The 8675-nt window shown below is 48.5% G+C and overlaps 1 long non-coding RNA gene across 1 annotated transcript in view; it reads right to left on the reverse strand.

The window, feature by feature from the left end:
- LOC145340707 (uncharacterized) overlaps positions 1-8383 on the reverse strand; it is a 9343-nt gene extending 960 nt beyond the window's left edge. The window contains exons 1-2 of the long non-coding RNA XR_013886282.1: positions 8326-8383; positions 1450-1575 (exon numbers count right to left, since the gene is read on the reverse strand). This is a non-coding gene — a long non-coding RNA (uncharacterized LOC145340707). The remainder of the gene's footprint in view (positions 1-1449; positions 1576-8325) is intronic.
- Positions 8384-8675: the final 292 nt, after the last annotated feature.

Here is an 8675-nt window from a genome sequence, read left to right on the forward strand (position 1 = left end):
GATAATATCACTGGGCCATCACCCAACCTCAGTGTAGGATGGTTTGAGCTGATCTCATTGGGTGGGTCAGTGTGGGGCTGGGGGGCGGGGTGGGGAGTGTTGATGTCATGAGGGGGCGGGGTTACTGAGATGCTGTCATGAGGGGGCGGGGTTACTGAGACGCTGTCATGAGGGAGTGGGGTTACTGAGACGCTGTCATGAGGGGGCGGGGTTACTGAGACGCTGTCATGAGGGGGCGGGGTTACTGAGACGCTGTCATGAGGGGGCGGGGTTACTGAGACGCTGTCATGAGGGGGCGGGGTTACTGGGATGCTGTCATGAGGGGGCGGGGTTACTGGGATGCTGTCATGAGGGGGCGGGGTTACTGGGATGCTGTCATGAGGGGGCGGGGTTACTGGGATGCTGTCATGAGGGGGCGGGGTTACTGAGATGCTGTCATGAGGGGGCGGGGTACTGGGTTGATGTCAAGAGGGGTTCGGTTCCTGGGATGATATCAGAAGAGCGTGGAGTTACCATGGTGATGTCGAAGGGGCGGGGTTACTGGGTTGATGTCATGTGGGGGTGGGGTTACTGGGTTGATGTCAGAAGGGGGCGGGGTACTGGGATGATATCAGAAGAGTGTGGAGTTACCATGGTGATGTTGAAGGGGGCGGGGTTACTGGGATGATGTCAGAAGGGGGTGGGGTACTGGGATGACATCAGAAGAGTGTGGAGTTACCATGGTGATGTTGAAGGGGGCGGGGTTACTTGGTTGATGTCAGAAGGGGGCGGGGTACTGGGAAGATGTCATGGGGGGCAGGGTTACTGGGATGCTGTCATGAGGGGGTGGGGTTACTGGGATGATGTCAGAAGGGGGGTGGGGTACTGGGATGATATCAGAAGAGTGTGGAGTTACCATGGTGATGTTGAAGGGGGCGGGGTTACTGGGATGATGTCAGAAGGGGGGTGGGGTACTGGGATGATATCAGAAGAGTGTGGAGTTACCATGGTGATGTTGAAGGGGGCGGGGTTACTGGGATGATGTCAGGAGGGGTTTGGTTACTGGGATGATATCAGAAGAGTGTGGAGTTACCATGGTGATGTCAAAGGGGGCGGGGTTACTGGGATGATGTCAGGAGGGGTGCAGTTATTGGGATGATGTCAGAAGGGTATGGGTTACCGTGGTGATGTCAGTAGGGGGCCAGGTTACTGGGATGATCTCAGACAGTTATGGGGTTTCCATGGTAAAGTCAGAAGGGGTGGTGTTACCAATGGTGATGTCAGAAGGGTGTGGGGTTTCCGTGGTGATGTCAGAAGGGTATGGGGTTGCCATGGTGATGTCAGAAGGGTGTGGGGTTTCCGTGGTGATGGCAGAGGGGTGTGGGGTTACTATGGTGATGTCAGGCAGTGAGCAGCCTGGTCAGCCTGGCTTTGGGTGATGCCCCCCCCGGTCGAGCAGCCGCTACTCACCTCCCAATAGAAGAAGAAACACCAAAAGCCCCAGCAGGAGTAGAATTCGACATCGATGGCGTAGAGAATGACAGCCGGGATCGCAGAGACACCATTAATAATATTCATGACCAGACAGCCAATGGTCTACACAGAGAACAGAGTGTCAGAGACCCCGTGTGACAGGCACAACCTCCCGCCCCCCAATATCCCACTGATATACACCCTAATATACCCCCAATATCCCACAGATATACACCCTAATATACCCCCAATATCCCACTGATATACCCCCAATATCCCACAGATATACACCCTAATATACCCCCAATATCCCACTGATATACCCCCAATATCCCACAGATATACACCCTAATATACCCCCAATATCCCACAGATATACCCCCAATATCCCACTGATGTACACCCTAATATACCCCAATATCCCACTGATATACCCCCAATATCCCACTGATATACCCCCAATATCCACTGATATACCCCCAATATCCCACAGATATACCCCCAATATCCCACTGATATACACCCTAATATACCCCAATATCCCACTGATATACACCCAATATCCCACTGATATACCCCCAATATCCCACTGATATACCCCCAATATCCCACTGATATACCCCCAATATCCCACTGATATACCCCCAATATCCCACTGATATACACCCTAATATACCCCCAATATCCCACTGATATACACCCCAATATCCCACTGATATACCCCCAATATACCCCAATGTCCCACTGATATACCCCCAATATCCCACAGATATACACCCTAATATACCCCCAATATCCCACTGATATACCCCCAATATCCCACTGATATACACCCTAATATACCCCCAATATCCCACTGATATACACCCTAATATACCCCCAATATCCCACTGATATACCCCCAATATCCCACTGAGAATACCCCCAATATCCCACTGATATACACCCTAATATACCCCCAATATCCCACTGATATACCCCCAATATCCCACTGATATACACCCTAATATACCCCCAATATCCCACTGATATACCCCCAATATCCCACTGATATACCCCCAATATCCCACTGATATACACCCAATATCCCACTGATATACCCCCAATATCCCACTGATATACCCCCAATATCCCACTGATATACACCCTAATATCCCACTGATATACACCCTAATATCCCACTGATATACACCCTAATATACCCCCAACATTCCACTGATATACACCCTAATATACCCCCAATATCCCACTGATATACCCCCAATATCCCACTGATATACACCCTAATATACCCCCAATATCCCACTGATATACCCCCAATATCCCACTGATATACCCCCAATATCCCACTGATATACACCCAATATCCCACTGATATACCCCCAATATCCCACTGATATACCCCCAATATCCCACTGATATACACCCTAATATCCCACTGATATACACCCTAATATACCCCCAACATTCCACTGATATACACCCTAATATACCCCCAATATCCCACTGATATACGCCCAATATCCCACTGATATACCCCCTATATCCCACTGATATACACCCTAATATACCCCCAATATCCCACTGATATACCCCCAATATCCCACTGATACACACCCTAATATACCCCCAATATCCCACTGATACACACCCTAATATACCCCTAATATCCCACTGATATACACCCTAATATACCCCCAATATCCCACTGATATACCCCCAATATCCCACTGATACACACCCTAATATACCCCCAATATCCCACTGATACACACCCTAATATACCCCCAATATCCCACTGATATACCCCCAATATCCCACTGATATACCCCCAATATCCCACTGATATACACCCTAATATACCCCCAATATCCTACTGATATACCCCCAATATCCCACTGATATACCCCCAATATCCCACTGATACACACCCTAATATACCCCAATATCCCACTGATACACACCCTAATATACCCCCAATATCCCACTGATACACACCCTAATATACCCCCAATATCCCACTGATACACACCCTAATATACCCCCAATATCCCACTGATATACACCCTAATATACCCCCAATATCCTACTGATATACCCCCAATATCCCACTGATATACCCCCAATATCCCACTGATATACCCCCAATATCCCGCTGATATACACCCTAATATACCCCAAATATCCACTGATATACCCCTAATATCCCACTGACATACACCCTAATATACCCTCAATATCCCACTGATATACACCCTAATATATCGTCAATATCCCACTGACATACACCCTAATATACCCTCACTATCCCACTGATACACACCCAAAATACACCCTGCAATCAATATATACCACCAATATACAGCACCCAATTACACTCTGCATTATACAACCTCATCATGCACCCTATCATGTAGACCCAGCAATATAACACCCAATATACACCCTGCAATATACACCACCCAATATGCACCCTGCATAGGCTCCCTGCAATATACACCCCACAATATAAACCACCCAATATATACCCCGCAATATACAACCCACAATACACCCTGCAATATACACCCCATAATATAACCCCAATATACACCCCCAAATATACAACCTGCAATAGGCTCCCTGCAATATACACCCTGCAATGTACAGCCCCCAAATATACACCCTTTAATATGCACCCCACAAAATACACCCCACAATATAAACACCCAAATATACAACTGGCAATAAGTTCCCACAATGTACACACCCTGCAATGTACACCTCCCAATATACAACCACCAATGTACGCCCTGCAATATACACCTTGCAATATACACCCTGCAAGCTACATCTCATAATGTACACCCACAATAAACACCCCTCAATATACACTCCACAGTAAGCACCCCCAAATATATAGATACGTCCGCAATATATACCCGTAATATACACCTTGCAATATAACTGGGGGTCATGGACATCCCCGATATTCACCTCCCAATAAACACCAATATATCCCCAATATACAGCCGACAATATACACCCCCAAAATACACTGCCAAAATATACACCATGCTATATTCACCCCCAATATATAACCTGCAACATACACACACAATATACACCCCCAATATACACCCCAAAAAATACATCCACAATATACACCCTGCAATATAGACTCCCCAATATAAACTGCACAATACGCACCCCCAATATACACCTCAGAATGTATACCCCCAATATATACCCCACAATATACACCCTGGCAATATACATCCCACAATATACACACCACAATATACACCCCAATATACACCTGGCAATATACACTTCAATATACACACCACACTATAACCCCATAATAGACACCCCCAATATATTCCTCCTATAAACCCCCACTATACCCATCAATAATTCCCCAATTTCCCTCTAATATACCCCACGATATACACCCCACATTATACTCCCCAGTATACAGCGCACAATATATGTTCCCCCCAATATGCACCCCAGAAACACACCCTGGAATATATACCCTGCTATACACCCCTGGTGTATATCCCACAATATACACCTGCAATATACACCCTGTAATTATACCCCGCAATATATACCCTGCAATACACCCTATGATATACACCCCGTGATATACAGCTCTGACATAAGAAATAAGAAATAAGAAATAAGAAATAGGAGCAGAAGTAGGCCATCTGGCCCTTCGAGCCTGCCCCGCCATTCAATAAGATCATGGCTGATCTGTCGTGGCTCAGTTCCACTTTCCCGCCCTCTCCCCATAACCCTTAATCCCTTCTCTTATCAAAAACCCATCAACCCGCTTCTTAAAAAATATTTAGCGAGGCAGCCTCCACCACTTCAACGGGCAGAGAATTCCAGAGATTCACCACCCTTTGAGTGAAGAAGTTCCTCCTCAACTTCCGTTCTGAACCGCCCCCCCTTTATCTTGAGGCTGTGCCCCCTAGTCCTACTGTCTTTTTTTTTGAGCGGGAAGAGTCTTTCCACCTCTATCCTATCCATCCCATTCATCATCTTATACGTCTCAATGAGATCTCCCCTCATTCTTCTAAACTCTAACGAGTACAAGCCTAGTTTATTCAGCCTCTCCTCATAGCTCAACCCCCTCAACTCCGGTATCAGCCTAGTAAACCTCCTCTGCACTCCCTCCAAGGCCAAAATATCCTTGCGCAGGTGCGGCGCCCAAAACTGCACACAGTACTCCAGCTGCGGCCTCATCAATGCCCTATACAGCTGCAGCAAGACCTCCCTACTTTTATATTCAATCCCCCTCGCTATGAAGGCCAGCATCCCATTCGCCTTCCTGACCACCTGCTGCACCTGCAGGCTGGGTTTTTGCGACTCATGCACAAGGACCCCGAGGTCCCTCTGCACCGTCGCCTGCTGCCTGTACACCCCAATACATACTCTGCAACAAACACCCCACAATATACATCTTCAAATACACAGCCCCAATATACACCCCGCAATATACATCCCACAATATACACCCTGAATGTACACCCAATATACATAGAACATAGAACATTACAGCGCAGAACAGGCCCTTCGGCCCACGATGTTGCGCCGACCAGTTAAAAAGCAATGACCCTCTAACCTAAACCAATCCCTTTTCATCCATAAACCTATCCACGGATCTCTTAAACGCCCCCAAACTAGGCGCATTTACAACTGCAGGAGGCAGGGCATTCCAATCCCTCACCACCCTCTGGGTAAAGAACCTACCCCTGACATCCATCCTATAACTACCACCCCTTAATTTAAAGCCATGCCCCCTCGTGCTAGCTTTCTCCATCTGAGGAAAAAGGCTATCACTGTCCACCCTATCTAAACCTCTAATCATCTTATATGTTTCAATAAGGTCCCCTCTTAGCCGTCTTCTTTCTAGCGAAAACAACCCCAAATCCCTCAGTCTCTCCTCATAGGACCTCCCCTCCATACCTGGTAAACCTCCTCTGCACCCTCTCCAAAGCCTCCACATCCTTCCTGTAATGTGGGGACCAGAACTGCACACAGTACTCCAAGTGCGGCCGCACCAGAGTTGTGTACAGTTGCAACATGACGCTGCGACTCCTAAATTCAATCCCCCTACCAATAAACGCCAAGACACCGTATGCCTTCTTAACAACCTTATCTACTTGATTCCCAACTTTCAGGGATCTATGTACACATACACCTAGATCCCTCTGTTCATCCACACTATTCAGAGTCCTCCCGTTAGCCCTATACTCAACACATCTGTTATTCCTACCAAAGTGAATCACCTCACACTTCTCCGCATTAAACTCCATCCGCCACCTCTCGGCCCAGCTCTGCAACTTGTCCAAGTCTCCCTGCAGACTATGACACCCTTCCTCACTATCTACCACACCTCCGACTTTGGTCGCAACATACATGTCACAACATACACCCTGCCATATACCCCCAAAATATACACCCTCAATATACACCCTGTAATATACACCCCACAATAAACCACCCCACTCCCTCTGGATCTTTTCCCCACTCCCTTCAATCCGTGTCCCCCTGGATACTCACCCCTTCTGCTGCTCCGCAGACACTTCCCACCCCATTCACTATTGTATATTTCCACGTATTTAAATTAATTTAATGAGCTGTGTGCCCACCTTATCCCCCCCTTATTGGGGAGGGGGAAGGGGGTGGGTGGATCTCTCTGTCTGAGATCGGTGAGGGGGGAGGGGGGGTGGATCAGTCTGTCTGAGATCGGTGGGGGGGGGGGTAAAGTTGGGGATAGGGTCCACGGTCAAGTCTAGGTGGCGGAGGGGATGGGGGGGTGGATAAGAAGGTCAGTAATGTTGTGGGGTGGGGGGGGGGGGCGGTGAGGCGATGTCTGTGGACACCGGGGTTGGTTGGGGGGGGTGCATTATCCGGCCCGGGATCGACGTGGCGGGGAGCAGCGTTCTATCATTATTTTCTGTGCAGTTGGGGGCTCTGATCGGAGCTCTGGATTTTCCACAGGCTTCTGCAGCACGATTCAGAGTCACTGAGATTCTCTCAGGCAGAGAGTGTACGGGGGCAGCCTGAGAACGGGTCCCAAAAATCAGATCTGAAACACTCCCAGTTTCCAGTCCGCCCAGCGCTTAGAATCCAAATGGTAAAATAGGGCTCCGAGTGTTGGCATTCCGAGTGGAGATTTCTTTACAACCTGTCCTGGTCCCCCCCAATGCTGACACTATAGTTAAGAAAGCCCCCTCTACTTTCTCAGAAGACTAAGGAAATTTGGCATGTCCGCTACGGACTCTCACCAACTTTTACAGATGCCCCATAGAAAGCATTCTTTCTGGTTGGATCACAGCTCGGTCTGGGATCCTGCTCTGCCCAAGACCACAAGGAACTACAAAAGGGTGGTGAATGTAGCCCCCAATCCCATCACACAAACCAGCCTCCCATCCATTGACTCTGTCTACACTTCCCGCTGCCTCGGGGAAAAGCAGCCGGTATAATCAAGGACCCCCCCCCCCACACACACCCCGGACATTCTCTCTTCCACCTTCTTCCATCGGGAAAAAGATACAAAAGTCTGAGGTCCCGTACCGACCGACTCAAGAACAGCTTCTTCCCTGCTGCTGTCAGGCTTTTGAATGGACCGACCTCGCATTAAGCTGATCTTTCTCTACACCCTCGCTGTGACTGTAACACTACATTCTGCACCCTCTCCTTTCCTTCTCTATGAACGGTATACTTTGTCTGTACAGCGCGCGAGAAACAATGCTTTTCACTCTATCCCAATACACGGGGACAATAATAAATCAAATCGAATCCTCTCGATCAGAGGCGAGCCACACATCGCCCCCAGGAAGCTGATTCCCGAAAGCTACAAGAAACCCCAAAACTCACCACTGAGGGATTCTTTGAACATCGAACTTTCATAGCCAGGAGACCAGCGATACCAGACTGTCAAACATACAACAATTATTAAATAGCGTTAAAGACAAGTATCGGGGCAACACCACTTAAAAATAGGGGCCGGAGGAGGTTACAGAGATAGGGAGGGGTGTAGGGGGCTGGAGGAGGTTACAGGGATAGGGAGGGGGTGTAGGGGGCTGGAGGAGGTTACAGAGATAGGGAGGGGGTGTAGGGGGCTGGAGGAGGTTACAGAGATAGGGAGGGGGTGTAGGGGGCTGGAGGAGGTTACAGAGATAGGGAGGGGGTGTAGGGTGCTGGAGGAGGTTACAGAGATAGGGAGG

Source organism: Carcharhinus amblyrhynchos, unplaced genomic scaffold (assembly GCF_965287045.1).
Source record: "Carcharhinus amblyrhynchos unplaced genomic scaffold, sCarAmb.v2.hapA chromosome_1319, whole genome shotgun sequence".
NCBI lineage: Eukaryota > Metazoa > Chordata > Chondrichthyes > Carcharhiniformes > Carcharhinidae > Carcharhinus > Carcharhinus amblyrhynchos.